This window comes from Cyanistes caeruleus, chromosome 1 (assembly GCF_971803275.1).
Source record: "Cyanistes caeruleus chromosome 1, bCyaCae1.hap1.1, whole genome shotgun sequence".
Classification (NCBI taxonomy): domain Eukaryota; kingdom Metazoa; phylum Chordata; class Aves; order Passeriformes; family Paridae; genus Cyanistes; species Cyanistes caeruleus.
Window position 1 is genome coordinate 81058032 of NC_141701.1, and position 16356 is coordinate 81074387.

Below are 16356 nucleotides of genomic sequence, written 5' to 3' on the forward strand. Positions count from 1 at the left end.
AGATTTCAATAAACACTTTGGTGCTCTGTTTCCTCTCTGTTACCTTCTGGTACTCTTCAAAAAATGGCACCTACTAAAAACAAAAGGTAGCCGAGGACATGGCAGTGTGGTGATGACTTGCATAGGTTACTTTGAAAATTGCCACATTACAGAGATTCTGTCACTCTTGAATGCCCTGGATGGAGCCTCAGCTCTTCTGGACCTGCAGGTTTCAGTTTCAGTTTTGCAGTTTCCCTGCAGGTGTCAATGGAGTCAGAATTACATTCTCTGGTTTCTGGATTACCTACACTGTGCAGTGCTATTGCCCTAAATACTTTCTGGTAGTATACAATCTGTGAAGATAAATGGGTTCTAAAGTATAAGACACTGAAGTATAAGACACTAATAGCTTCTTTTGGTTTGATATAAACTTATTTATTTTAATTTTTATTTTTCTTCTCTATTACGGAAAAATCACCTAATTAATTGAGAATTTCAAAATTAGTCTGCATTGCTAAGCTGCACAAGACTAGATTTTTTCTGAGTCTTGGTAATGCAAATTATATGTGAAATGCATTTGTCTTTGTACTTAAATATTCTAAAGCTTAATCAATGCAGCAGCCTTGTCCCTTGAGATAGGGTACATAAGAAGCTTTGTGAGTGATATTTCATTTGACTGGAACAGGACATTCATCCTCCTGAATTATATTCCAGTGGAAAGAAAATGATTAATTTAATGGAATATATGCATATTTGCTACCTCTGTTATTAACACGTATCTGGGATAGGCCATCATCTCCAATTTTAGCAGGAGATAAGAATGAGTGGAGACCCTCACAGCTTAATTCTAATCTGCAAAGACAACTCAATAAGATTTTCTTCTCCCTTACTAACACCTGTTACTAAGTCAGTGCTATTGCTTATACTAATGTGTAGTGCACAAGAGAAATATAGTCTAAAATAATTTGGCTGATTATTGAAGCAGACTAACACATACATGCACAAGTGTGTTTCTGAAATTCAATGTATTACACTGGTTTAAGGTAAAGAGTATTTTTAGGTACTTCCACAATATTTCTGCATCTCCTACCAAGAGTGGATAGAGCTAGTTGTAAAAAAAAATAAAAATAGTAGCTTTGTTAAACAGTGCTTGGAAAGACAAGTACCATGATGAGTTCTGTAAAATGGCTATAGGATTATGATTATAAAGTATATAAGTCTGTGCTTTCCAAACCATCATTATAGACAAAACCTTTTATTTTTTAAGTTTAAAATGTGTTATTATGTCCTTTACAGTTAATCCTGATAAAGAAAGGAGCACAGAAGAACAGTCACAATGGTGAGATCCCCAGTAAGAGACATAAGCCCCAGCTGCTGTTAGGCTTGTCCTAGGAGTGCCTCAGCAATAGTTTCCAGGTGTCACTTTAGAAAGAATCACAGGCAAGAAAGGTCAAAACGTGTTTGGCAAGGAACAAGCATGGGGAGAAGGGATAAAATCATGAAAGGGGCTGGTCACACATATAGGGGGCTGGGCAGTATCTTGGGTGCAGATGTGCTCTATGCCTGACAAACACAGTCCATCCTGTTTCCTTATTAATTGCCATTTCTAGCTGTTTTCCTGAGTCAGGGACTCTATCCCTGTGCACATGTGTGTAGGGATGTGTGACTGACAGCAACTAGAATGGCACCAGGGATCAGAACCTCGGGGCTTGTCTGTCTGTGGTGTCAGTGGCGGAAGAGACTACAGCATGTGGCCTTTGTGTGTGTATGTATGATAGAGCATGACTGCCAGCCAGGATCAAGCTGGGATGCTCAAAGTGAAGTATAAGGGGCTTGGGAGCCAGTAATTGCAGTGGACATAAATCTGTGCTGAATAGCAGGGAGGCTGATGTGGGCTGCTGGAGGAAGCACTGCTAGACAGGCTGAGTGGCTTGGCACAGCCACTGTTCTTAGTAGGTAGGACATACATATATGATGTGGATGTTACATATGTATATGCTTCTCACTAATGGACCTTCACCATGAATTGCCATAGAAGGGGATAAGACTAGTCCATTTGTCCCATCTCTATTTGTATGAGTGTTTTCCCGTGTCTTAATTTGTGGCCAGCTGTGTATGCTTCTGCATATTTGGTACAGTGTGACTGTGCCTATCCATGTTTGTGGTCATCCTTACTTCTGACTTGACCTGAAGACATGAGTTTGCAGCAGCCTCACTGCTTTCTGCCTGCTCAGTTCAGAAGTCTCTCAAGCTTTTGGCTGGATGTGCCACTTTAATATGTTTGTGTTTGTTGGGTGAGAAATTGCTTGATGGGAAAGGCTCAAAGAGATATACTAAATGGCATTGTGTCAGGCTGGCAGTCAGATACAAATAGGCTTACTCAAAGTTCATTTTTAGGGACAGTGTTCTTTTTATAAATTATCTGCATGCATGTACCTTAAGTAAATTTGGTGATGATATTAAACTAGGACCTGTGGACTCTGTTGAGGGTAGAGACAGGTTACAGAGAGAGCTGCATAGACTGTAGAGCTGGACAATCACCAACTGTATGAAATTTAACAAAAGCAAGTTCTGGTTTATCCAATTGGGATAGAAAAATGAAATTTACATATACAATCTGGGGAACAGGAGGCTAGAGAGCAGACCTGTAGAAAGAGATGTGGAGGTCCTGGTCAATGTCAAATTTAATGTGAGTCAACAGTGGGCCTTGGTAGCAGGAATGGCCAGCCATATCCTGGGGCACATCAAGTACAGCATCAGTAGCTGGTTGAGGGAGGGGATTATCCCACTCTACACTGCACAGGTCCAGCCTCACCTTGAGTACTGTGTACAGGTTTGGACTCCAAAATATTAGAAGAACATCACACTCTTAAATTGTATCAAAAGGAGAGAGGCCGAGATGATGAAAACTTTTAAGATTTGTGAGAGGCAGCTAAAGACACTTGGTTTGCTCATTTTGGAGAAGAAAAGTCTGAAATGTCACCTCATCATGGTCACCTCATCACGGTCACAGTCATCATCAACACCTTCCTCAGGAGAGCAGTGAAACAGGAGGTGTTGATCTCTCTCAGGTGACCAGTGATAGGACACAAGGAAATAGAATTAAGACATATCGGAAAAGCTCAGATGGGATACCAGGAAAAGGTTCTTCATGAAGACATGGCTGTTCACTGGAACAGGCTCTCCAGGGAAATGACCCCAAGCCTGTCAGAGTTCAAGGAGCTCTTAATCATATGCTATAGTTTTAAGGTAGTCCTGTTAGGAGCAGGGAGGTGGATTCAGTGTTCCTTAAGGGTCCCTTCTGTCTTGAAATATTAAATAATTCTGACAAAAAAGCACACAAAAGTTAAAGAACCATTTCAAATCTTACAGCTGATGCTTTTACTTGGCTCTCCATGCTTTTTTGCCCATCACCTTCTGCATTCTCATCACACCTTTCCCACAAGATCTCCTAAAAGCAATCCACAACAGGAAATAAATGGGATTCTGTGAAGAAGATAAGAAAATACAAGGAAAAGCTAAATTTAATCAGAAATTTCCAGCTACAGAATGGACTACCTGACATATTACAGAGAAAGGGAAGCACTTTCAGCTGGCATTTATCATTGCTGAAGAGATATGTAGTTGCCTAGCACAACAACGTGATTCTCAGAGAAATGACAGTTTTGATGTTTGTTTCTATTAAAGATAAATAATCTACAGATGACAGAAGTAAGAACACAAAAAGGATGAAGAAAACATTTAATTTCAACATATTTACATGTCAGTATATGAGGCCAAACAGCCTTCTGTGAGGATACTAGAGTAAGATCTGGGTAACATCAGTTCCATGTTCTTGCAGAAAATTCTCACAGTATCATCAGGGTGCTCACTGCAGAGTGGTTTTAATCTTTCTTCTGGACCTTTATGGAAATTCATGATTCAGAGTTTTGGAGAAAGGACAGTTCTCTCCATGGTGAATGTAATTTCTTTTTCTGCTTGAGCAGAGACACAATTTCATATTAGTAGCTGCCTACTGAATGGCAAAGTAATCTTGATATGGTATGGATATTCATTACCATCTAAAGTAATGTTTGTGTTAAGGCTAATTTTTGATCAGAGCTATTGTGGTTTAAGCCCAGACCACAACTAAGCCCCACGCAGTCCTGCACTCACTCCGCCCACCAGCAGGGTGGGGGAAACAAATCAGAAAAACAAAAGTGAGGAAACCTGTAGGTTCAGACAAAGGCAGTTAAATAGGTAAAGCAAAACCCATTCACACAAAGAAAACAAAACAAGGAATTCATTCACTGCTACCCATGGGCAGGCAGATGTTCAGCCATCCCCAGGAAAGCAGGACTCCACCACATGTAGTGACCTGGGAAGACAAACACCATCACTCTGAACATGTCCACCTTCACCTTCCTTTCTCCAGCTTTATATTCTGAGTATAATGACCTACTCTGGGGACTCAGGTCAGTTGAGGTCAGCTGTGTCCCCTCCCAATTCCTTGAGCACCCCCAGCCTATTTGCTGGTGCAACGGGGTGAAAAAACAGGAAGGTCCTTGATACTGTGTAAATAATTATAATATCCCTGTGTTACCAGCAATATTTTGGTCACAAATCTAAAACACAGGCCCATACCAGCTACTGACTCTATCCCAGTCAAAAACAGCACAGCAGATTGCAACTGTTCTCTATTCCAACAACACTGTGCTTTGCACTCATCTAAATAATCTTCTTCCTTACTTTCACCAGGCATCTGTCTACTAGTAATGCTGCAGTTTTGCCAGTGTACTTACTGTGTCTACACGTGGGGAGCATCTGCTCACCCAGACGTGTTGAACATGGATTGTATTACTGCAGACTCCTGATTGCAGAAACAAGGCTGGCAGGAGACTCTAGACCTGGCCTGAATCTTTTCAGCCATCTGGTGCTTGCTGGCTTTGTAATCCCAGACTACGCCAAGATTTATAACAAAAGCATTGGTTTTATAGATAAAAACAATTGACAATAGTGGCTTTTTGCACAGGAATGCAAAAATCAGAGAGCATAGTTTCTTTCTGCTGACAGCTTCCTCCAGTCCCATCTGGTATCCTGTGTGCTCTGATTGAACCCATGTACCATTAGAGGCAGTGACACATGCTAACAGTTGCTATAGTTGTGATCCAAATACAGCTAACACAGTCTTTCCTGAATTGTAACTTTGTGTCACTTGGATGTCTCCTATTTTTATGCCTGAATCTGGAAGTTTCTTCCCCTTCTGTGTTTTAAATACTTTTTTCCCCCCAAAGATTCCATTATAAATTTAATTACAGCAGACAGATAAGTTAGGAGTTCCAGTAGGATTTCAATTTGTACACTTTGTATGTGAGTTACTTCAAATATCGTTTCATTATATTATGGAAAGTTTTATTTCCAGGAACTACACAACTACACAGTGATTGTCTTTTGAGGTGAAAAAGCCCCAACCTTTACCTTCTGTTTTTCTTTTTTTCATCCATTTAGAGTTCCGTTCTACAGATTTTTAAGAAAATATTCTGATATTTTTATCTATGCTTCTTCAGCTTAATCATTGCTAAGTACATAAACTGGATAACATATCTGTTTAATTTCTGCAATATTTATTCAATCCTAGGTAAAAAGACAGATGTAATGCAAATTCTTTGCAGGATAATCTATTATTCTACAAACTTCCTGATATCAATGACAAAAGATTTTTATATTGCTACTGGTATGCCACTTCCTGATGAGCCCCAGATACACTGAAGATCCTTATGTGTGGCTCCTACATAAGATTAGCCCATTTGTTTCATATGAGAAAGAGCTGAAATTGCCTGACCTATTTTTATTAACTTTCTTTCTCACTTAGCTGTGAGAAACTTTTCTCCTATTCTTTTTTTTCCCTTACCCTTCTTATTCTTCCACATCTAGCTATCGATTTACAATCGCTGCAGGGCCAGCATTTCTCAGAATATATAACAATGGGTGATGTTTAATCAAAAAGCAAATAATATAGGGAACAAAGGCTTCAAAATCAAGCTTTTGTGATAAAAGCCAGGTGAAAAAATTCTGTCATGGCACACTATAAAATGCAGGTGTTTTACAGTGTGGATTTCAATCAACATTACATGATGTCTCTTGCAGAGAGGATGGCTTCTCCTACAGTGGGATTGCTAACTCCAGGGCCTGGCAGACCAGCATTCAGACACCTGTTTTACCTGCCCTGCTGCGACCAATGGGAAGTCATTTGTCCCTTCTGTCCCCTTGCTTTCTATGAGTCTCCTTGAGGTTTTGGGGCTGGGCTTGCGGTTTTTTGGTTTTTTTATTGTTTGCTTGTTTTAATGGAGAGGGAGTAATTTGGAAAGCTGTGCCTTGGCCCCACAGTGACAGCTTTTGCTGTTACTCTGCACTGCACTGAACACAATCATGGGGGAAAGAGATACTACTTTTCTTTGTCCTCTGACATTTTATTTCTTTAGCTATGACGGACTTGATAGAAACCCTGTGTTTTCCAAACTCCTTTAAAGACAGCAAATTACAGTAACTTAGGAAAACAGTAAAATCAAAACATTTTTAGTCAGCTAGAACAAGATATCACAGGGGAAAAAAGGATTTACACAAAAAATGTGTCTGTCTCACACTGCAATCTCTCTTGTCTGTAAATGCACCTTTGCTCAATTATTTTTGTTTCTGAGGTGGCAAAGAGATTTTATTCTATATTCTTCCTTTAATGTGGCTTCCATGTGCCTCAAGAAAGAAAAGAGACAATTTTGGAGTTTTTCAGGAGACTTATTTGAGAAGAAATACAGTGAAATGTCTGTGTTAATATTGGCATGTGGGGGTTATAAGTGCATGTTCATTACCAGTGAAAGTGAAATGTATTAGCCTTTTTTTCTGCAGGTGACATCTCAGGTGAGTTTAATTACTTCAGAAGGGTTTTACTTTATTCCGGTAAATGTCTGTAAGACCAGATAGCACCAGAATGACAAAAGTAACTCATGCTGACATTTTATAAGGTGTCTGATGGGGAAACACAGTGTGCAAGAGTCTTTTAAATGATGCTTTTTTTAACTTCTACATTTCTATTTGTATTTAATGCAATTATATATTTCTCAGAATCAGTCACTGTATAACTGGCCAGAATAGAAGAATGTTCAAGAAAGATTGTTGGTATTTTTAGCTAAATTTGCATCAGTTTTGAAAATAAGTTGTAAAAGTTCAAGTGCTAGAAGAATTGAAAGTGTGATGTTCACTATTAATGTTCCAGGATACACAGGATGAATCATCTTACTCTGGCTGAGAGTGCTGCAGTGATAACATTATCCCTCAGTAAAGTAAGAACATATTTTAACTTATTGTCACTTGACAAAGCTGATATCACAGACTTTCTCCTCTGCAGAGTTTAGAAGAAAGTTATTTGATTTTTTTTTTTCATGGATAATTTCTGTGGAAAAATGTATATGTAGAGAAATACGTTACTTTATCCTTCAGACAAAATGAATAGTTTTGTTCAGCTCTCAGTGCAATGTTCTCTCTCTCAGGCAATAATACTGCCTGTGAATGTGAAAAGGTGAAAATGCATAAGCATCACTGAATTCTATCTTTACATTATGAAAATGTGATATCTGATATCCACTGTCTATTTTTCTCTGCACATATATAGTAAGTGTGTGAATTATTGCATATACAATATTTCTGTAGTGAAAAACGTAGCTGAATCTTTTCTTTTCACATTATTCGCTCTGCTGACTGTATTATTAGTAACATACATTGCAAATTACTTCTTAGACATCCAGAAAGGAGGAACACTTGGGAAGCAGAGAAGTACCTACACGTGCCCCAAGAAGAACATAAGCCATTGAAGTTCATTGATTTAACAATGTTTTCTACTAGATATGGTAAACTGAGGAGTTAGTCATTTATTTTTAAACCTTTGATGACTTGTTATAGCCCTATCAGCCCTATCCAGTTATTGGATTTTAAAATAAGTTCAAATAAAATGAGTGTTCTGTGTTTAAAACAGAAGGGGTTTTAACATTTCTTACCAAATGGTGGTTACTCCAAGAGGAAGAAATGAAAACGTGGTATATAATCTTTTTACCTACCATGCTCTACAGAATCAAAAATGAGCAGTTGGTTAGCAGCAGATGAAACATAAAAACCTCTTCTTTTCACTTCTTTACAGCATGTGTTATTTCAAAGGTGAAACACCATAACAAGTTTGAGGAACAAATTGCTAGGGTTAGGGTGAAATGACCCTACAGGAATATCCCTTGTCTGAAAAACCATAAATTATCCTGCTGAGGATCCCAGATATTAATAGTAGCTGGGAGAGGGGAGTTGAAGGGTAAGATGTATCACTTGATAGGCAAGTGATCTTATCTATCCAACAGTACAGTTCATTATTTGATCATAAATTCTGATGTTTTTTACACAAAGTTTCATTTAGGGTTTTGTTATTCAAAGAGTACTAGACAGCTTTGATAAAGTAAAATAAAACCAAACACTCTTTTGCAGTTTCACAGAGGCAATGATCATGCTCACCTAGGAAACCCTACACTGAAACGTCACATTTCCAAGCAATTTGATTTAAACCAATAGTAATATTTAGAACCAAAATGCTAAAATAATTTAAAATCTGTGAGCCAAATTCCCTGCTCTGACAAAGATGCACTCAAGCAATCTTTAACACAGAAAGTGAATAATTTAGAAAATGTCACTTTTTAATTTGATCTTTATGAATTACTTATCTGTTTCAGATAACTAATATGAGCTAAGGTATTTTATGACATCTTTAAATTTGGATTGTTTTCTGAGAGAGAACCTACATCTGTAGAAAACTGCATAGAACAGAAATACCTGAGGCACAAGTATATAATTGAAGAATTTACTAATAGGTGATTTCAGTAAATCTACCAGCAGTCAGGTTAGAGAGAAGGGGAATGATGATCTGAGGGTACTTTTTACTTTTTGACATCGGTAATTCATACATGTAAAGTGATTTGGATTAAAATAAAACCAACATCAAATATTTGTGCTTAATTATCCAGCATAACAGAATAGACTCAAAGGTGATTGTATATCTTTAGTAAAGTTAAGGATAGTCTTACATGAGACATCTAAGGGTCTTTGACCAAAGACAAACTAAAATTAAAATTATTAGTGCTTATATTAAACATCTGTGGTTGGATTAAAAAAACAACCACATACCAATATTGTCATAATCACAAAATTATGATATTTCAAAAGCTGACAAAAAAAAATTAAATTAAAAGTTTGAAAAATCATTATGTTTTGGCCAAAGTTTAAAAGGATATTTTTCTTATAATTTTGTGTGAGGCAACTCTCATTGTTCCTTGACTGACTGTTTGTTGAGTACTTCAGGAAAAAATGCTCTATTTTTACACTGAATCAGAATTTCAACATCTAAGGGGTTTTTGATGTTTTGGGTAGGTGGGGTTTTTTTTGAGGAGCTGTGTTTTGTTTTTCCCTACTCCATAATTTAAATACCACATTAAGGGAGCCTGAATTTTAAATAATATAGGAATTCTCCATCTCTGTGTAAAGGGAAATTTTTGAAAATACCTAAGGAAGAGGTATACTAAGCTAAAGCCAGTACAAATATAGCAATAACCTTTTATTTTTATGTAGCCTTTTATATAGTGTTTTCTACCTTATGATTCAGAATAACACAAAATTAAAAGTGAAAAGTTAACAATAGTTTGAATGCAGGAGAAAACATGAGTAAGTGTATCTCTACAATACTGTCCATTTGATGTATTTTTGCTTTTCAAGAGCACAGTTTTTGCTATAATGGGAAGAGACAGAAATTGAGATATTCACACTTAATTTGAATACCTTTGTCACTGTACTCAGTTGTAGGATCACTGGATTCACAGCTCAGAAAGTCTGTTTAATGCATACTGAGGAGATTTCAGGTGCAGAACGAGCATACTCCCACAGAAGATAGACAAATATCTGCTTTTCATATTATATGAAAATTATAAACTCATTTAAGATATTATTTCAAATCTATTTTACATATATATTCACCTAATTAGCTGCATCTGGTGCAACTGGGATTCATTCCAGTACAAAGAAACTGAAGCTGAAATGGCAGTGCTGGATGATCCAGCCAATGAGCAGAAAAAGGCAAACATCTGTTCTCCTTTCCTGATCCTCTTTACAGTGTTTGCTCTAACTGAATTGCATATCCTAGTACCACCCTTTAAAGGAAAAGTATGTTAAAAATGGATTCAGTCACCCCGTAAAGGCCCATCCTCCGTGCTGTAGCTGAAACCTGTTTATCCTGTTCCCAGGCTACTCACAAGGAACAAATATATATATATATATACATATATGTATATATATTTGATATATATTTGAACTGATATATATGTAAAATTTGCATGTAACCTTCAGGAGACTGGGAACGTGCCGTATCAGCCTGCTTCCCTAATGCAATGTGCAGACACATGATTTTTTTCAAGGTTGGCTCAGTGCTTGTAGAGGTATCCTCACATGTAAAAGAAGTCAGTGCAAGGTAAGACAGGACTACAGATGGAGAAAGTGTGTCTTACTATGTAGGTCCTTTGGGACTGAATTTATGGTCTTACTTTTACCAACATGAAAATGACATTCAGGATAGTTAAAATACTGCCTCCAGGCCAGAGGTTAGAATTGGCATGGCCTTCTTTTATTCAAGGAAGAAATAGTCGTCTTGAGAAGGGGTTGAAACTTACTGGTAGCCCAAATGCCCTAGGAGCTAAGAATTGTTACATGTTTTAGCACTTTCTCCTCAGATATAAAGTATGGGTGTTGGGTTTTCCTGACTTTACTCATCTAGCTAAACAACTGGATATCTACATATGAACTTGAGTCAAGAATATAGAAACTCAAATTAAAAAAAAAAACAAAACAAATAAACCAAACCAAAACAAAAAACAATCAACCAAATTAAAAAAAAAACACCAAGAAAACAAAAAAATCCCCACAAAACCAAAAAAGTTTACCAAGAAGCTACTTCAGTAAAGACACTACATACATTTCTTTGCCTGGTAAGTTAATTCACATATGAAATTTATGCCTTAGCATATTCCTGCACAAAACACAGACACTGAGGATAGTAGGTAAAAACCTAGAATAAAGGAGAGGGATTAGAATTTTCCTCATAATTTTAGATGCAGTATTTTTTATTTAACTGTACTTTTTAAGAAACAAGTTAGCTTTCAATAAGCATGTAACTTAATTTAATAACATGCAGTCAGACAGGACTGTTATGACATTTCCAGCAAAAAGCTACTGCATAAGAAGGTTTTAAGGCCAAAAGAGACCTTTAGTTAATCTAGTCTGACCTCCTCAGTATCATAGGCCATGAAAATTGTTGCTGTTTTACATTAGGGCAAAAAAATGGTGTGTTCAAAAGACAGTAAAAAGTTTTACATTAATGAACTGTGAATAAGGTTGCTCACTTAAACTGGGGAAGAATGGTTGTAAAGATTAAAAATTAAAAAATTAATATCCTGTCTAAAAATAAGAAGCCTGAATATAGGCTAAGTCAGCTTCTATTTATAGTGACATATTCCAATTTTAAACACCTTCAAGGATGACTTTCAATAGCACTCATTTTTTGAGCTTTTTTGCACATCTCATAAATTAATTCCATGAGATACTGAACTATGCAAGTTTATGTTATATTTTATATATATATATAAAATATGTTATATAAAATACTTTCTGTGTTTAGGGTTCCTGTTGTGTGAAAAAAATACTCTTCCATGAACACTAATATTCAAACTAAGGAATGATAATTAATATCAACAGAATAAAAAGATTTATCATTAAGTATACTATTTCTTATGTACGTTGCAGCTGAAATTTCCTTAACAACATGTATATAGTCATAATAGAGTTTAATTTTTTACTTCATCTTCCATCTCTAATTTTTTTTCAATTATATTAATAATGATTGACTAATGATGTTAATATACCTGGTTTATGGAGAAACATCAGTCTGACTGCTTCAGTTTGTAACTTCCTCAGTGACTTACTAATGGACAACGATCCAACTGAACTGCTGAAGTGATCAGAGAACCAGGAAAAATAAAGTATTTTAAACATATAACTAATTCGGTGTATGTTAAGGGAATTATAGCGTATAGTTGGACATTCAGGTAACCACCAAAATGCATCTGAATGAACAGTTTGTTATAGAAAAATCATGGCAGATTTGATAACTCAGAATATCTGTATATGTAACCTGTAAACTCATTAATATCAGGTCAATAGTTCAAAGACACATAAGCTAGTTCCTCCCTCCCTTCACCCCTCAAAAACCAGAATCATAGACAAGCTACCAAAATCGTGAAGCTTGATATTATCTATGCTGAATTTTTCCTTTTGTTCAGAAATTTACATTCAGTAGTTGTTTCATTGTTAAACAGAATACTGTGAAAATTGCTAAATCAGGACCAACTCATGAACAATTCCTGATAGAGATATTCCCAGTACTGGTATTTTTCCTATTGTTTAGTTCATAACTTACATTTTCTTCAATTGCTTATCTCCCTGTGACTCTCCTTTAGAAACTATATGGCCTCGGAGGCCACGGGGCTTTTATCATAGCTGAGTACAAAATGAATGAGTATGAACAAAGCCACTCAGTTTAATCACTGTAAGTTTGTATTTTAGCTCCCAAGGGAAGAAAAAAAATCCTATCCTGGGTACAAAGAATGCAAACAACCTCCCTAACACTCAGGGCTTTTGGAGGTTCTCTGTGGATATAAAGAAATGAAGCATATGTTTTTTGTATTAAACAGAACAAGTTGTGTCCCTTATTGGTCACTGCTGTCAGAGCTTTGTGGCAGATATGTTCAAAGCACTGTGCTGCTGAGATTGTGATTAATGGAAGTTATCAACTTGGACTCTCAAAGTGCCTTAAAAATGATGGCAATCAGAATGTTTATTTAACCACTGATGTATGACATATAAAAAGATGGGCAAAATGTGAATGCATGCTGAGTGTCATTAGTAGATTAAACTTTGAAAAGCATTTTTGGCATATTATTTTTGTGATGGGTTAATTAGAGTGCTTTAAGCTCCTTTAGCAAGACATTTGTATATTATTATTTGGATATTTGACTCCCATGTAAATAAGTGTCTGTTCATAGCTTAACCTGTTACCATGTCATAAATTGAAAGAAAAAAAAAAGCTGAAACTGCCAAAGGTAGGAAACACTGAGGACATCATCACAGAACTTCTCTTTCTTTACTGACAGCTCTGTTATTTGTCTCACTGCACTCACAAATCTTGAGGCATTTACTTCTTGTCCGATTTCACTTCTACTCAGGTGTCTGAGCTTAACTTTCCTCATGCTTGCAGGCATACCTGATTTCAAATTCAATCAAGGATAAGAAGGAATGACAAACAAAGTAGATGGCTTAGCAAACAAGGCAAAGTGATTTTCCTCCTATTGATTTGCAAGATTAATTAAGAGCTTTGTAAAATAAAATTAGACCCAGCATAAATATAGTGAAACTATCATCTATAACTTTTTGAATAACTGATTGGAAGATGAATCCACAAACCCAGATAAACAATTCTTTGCAATGTCTATCATCATTCAACTAAAATGATCAAATACGCTAAGTAGCAGATGTGCTCTTGCTTTCCTCTGTTGAAGTAACAAAATTTGCATTCATTTTTCTGGAAGCAGAAATGTCACAAGCTTCACAGCCAGAAATGTGGTTATACTAGTTCAAAGGCCAGCAATATAGTTAACAGCTAATTCCAGAAAGAATCTAAAGCCCAACAAACCCAGCAGTTATTACAATTGATAGTCGAAGAAGCAGGCCAGATATCTGTATTCCTGACTATATACAATATGCATGATATATGTAAAGATAAAATTCCTGTATATTCAATTGCAAGATTCAGATCCAAGACAATCCTGCCAGGAAACAATTTTCAGAATAAATGGAGATTTCCATATCTGAGGGATCAGTCTCATTGTTGCCATGGAAACAAAAAGAGTAAATCCCATGCAAGCTTTTAAAATGCATGTTGGTGACAGCAGGGATAAAGGAAAAGTTAGAACAAACTGAAGTATTAAGTACAAAGGACTTCTGTATTATATGAAAAACATCATTGAGCTTCTATTCTCCTCAATCAATTTATTCTTCTCTTCAATTTAGTCCAACTTAATTACTAAATTATTATATTTCTAATCTTAAACACAATAAATACAATGCCCCAGCTTCTTTGCTTCATATAGTTGGTATTTCACAAGACCAACGTTGAATAAGGATTAGATTTTCAGGGACACACCATGTAACATAAAAAACAGGAGTATCAGTTAACTGTAACATTTTAAGGCAGATAACTATATTATGCATCCATGAACTCCTGTTCCTAAGGAATAATTTCTTCCTTGTTTTCTACCAAAGCTGCCTCTTGAGCAGAGTGGACCCATGTCATCAGTTGCATCAGCTGGATGCAGGTTCAGGACCACTTCACAGATTTTCTGTCTAGTTACAGTCTGTCTCTTCCCATTTAAGAGCAATTCTCCTTTTTTCTGCACCAATAAGTATCCTTTTTCAATGTTACCTGCTTTCCTTCTCCCTCCTTTAAGTGACAGGCCAAATGGAGGACCTATTACATACTGAAACCATTAGCAGCAGACCTTGACTGCTCAGAGTCCTCGGAGGTCTGTGAGAAGCTCAGTGGGTACATTTTAGACACATGCAGCCATATCGGTTGCCTTCAAGCAGCATAATTGGGTCAGAAAGGAGCAAACTCAAAGTATCCTCCCTGTGGAAAAGCCATCACTTCTACAGCTGATGGAGCCAGTTCCCTGGCTCCTGTATAGGAAATATTTCAAAAGCAGGGCATAGGAGGGGATGGGGTACTGCAGTCTGAGCGTGCAAATCATAAGTTTCTCATGTACATAGCACTTCTGCAGCATGTTGCCTCCCCTAAGGTGAATATTAACTGATCAATAGAACTGGGAGATGATTCACAGCTCCCTGATAGCTAATCAGTGCTCCTTGTGTCAAGCAGATCACGGGAGCTGGAGAGAAACTCTTTAGTGCTTTTGAGTATTCCTAAGGCAACACATCATCAGAACAAATAGTAGAGGAAGCCAGGGCACTTTAAACACCTTAGTGTTTTTGAAGTCACATTTTCTTCCCTGACTGCTCTCTTGTTCACTGATGCAAGGAACCAGTAACTGGATGTAGTGATAGCAAATTTTGACTTCCACTGTGGTAAAATGAAGATTCAGCCACAGCCAAACAAGTTGGTGCAGTGCAGTACATGTAAGTATAGAGAAGTTTCCAAAAAGACCAATTCCTTCTTCAAACCTGTTGCAGCAAACTACAGAGGCCCATGTAACTCAATACTGCTGAGCCGCTTGATTTCCTTTGTGTGCAGGTATGATTTTCTTTATCCTAGACTAGGCTCTCTGGCTCAATAGTTCATTATGTATTTCTACAGTCAAAACTTTAATTTGTCACATATCCCAAAGCTGCCTATATTTCTTGATTGCATTTTATTCAGCTAGGCTATTTGGACTCTATTCATGTAGCTTCTAGATCTATAATTGTGATAGAATCATTTGGAAAATGGTGGGATCTTTTTCAGTGAGATTTTTGAGCATTTTTTCTGCTTTCTTGTATCTTTTAAGATTGGATGTATATAGAAATTTGTTTTATTTCATTTGAAACCTCTGTAAGTCCATAAAAATCGCAAAAATACAAGACTGAGAACGACTTCAATAGCAACACTATTGATCCCCTGCAGCAGCTAAAACAAAATATATCTGTGTCATTTCAGATATGTTCATCTAGCATATTCACTGTATTTCCAGGAAATCCGTAATGGTGGTTTACTTCTGTGAAGATTTTGTCTGATCGAACCTGAATGACCTTTGCTGTGGTTGAATTCCAAGTCTTCTCAATAACAGACATGGAACCACATGTTTGTAGAGGACCACTCAGGAAAGTCACAGAGGATACCCTTGTTTGCAGGATCCTGTCATGTCTCTGGAAACTGTTACAATGGATTTTCCTCATGATCTTCAGTATTTCTAGATCTAATAGTTGTGGCTTTTCTTCCCTTTCTATCTATGTCACACTTTCTCATGTGTTTATTCATAACTTCAGCTCTAGACTGATACTATCATTATGAGAATCTTCAGGTGAAAGAAGTTTTTTTTTCATCCCTGAAAATTCTCACAATTACCTTTCTATGCAGCAAAGGAGAAAATTAATTGCAACATTTAAAAATTAAATACTAGAAAAAGTAAAATCTATTGCAATAAATCAACTCATAGTATTCCATACAAAAAAAATTATCTGGTCTTCACATACTACTGGTAAAATACAAGTATTCTGCAG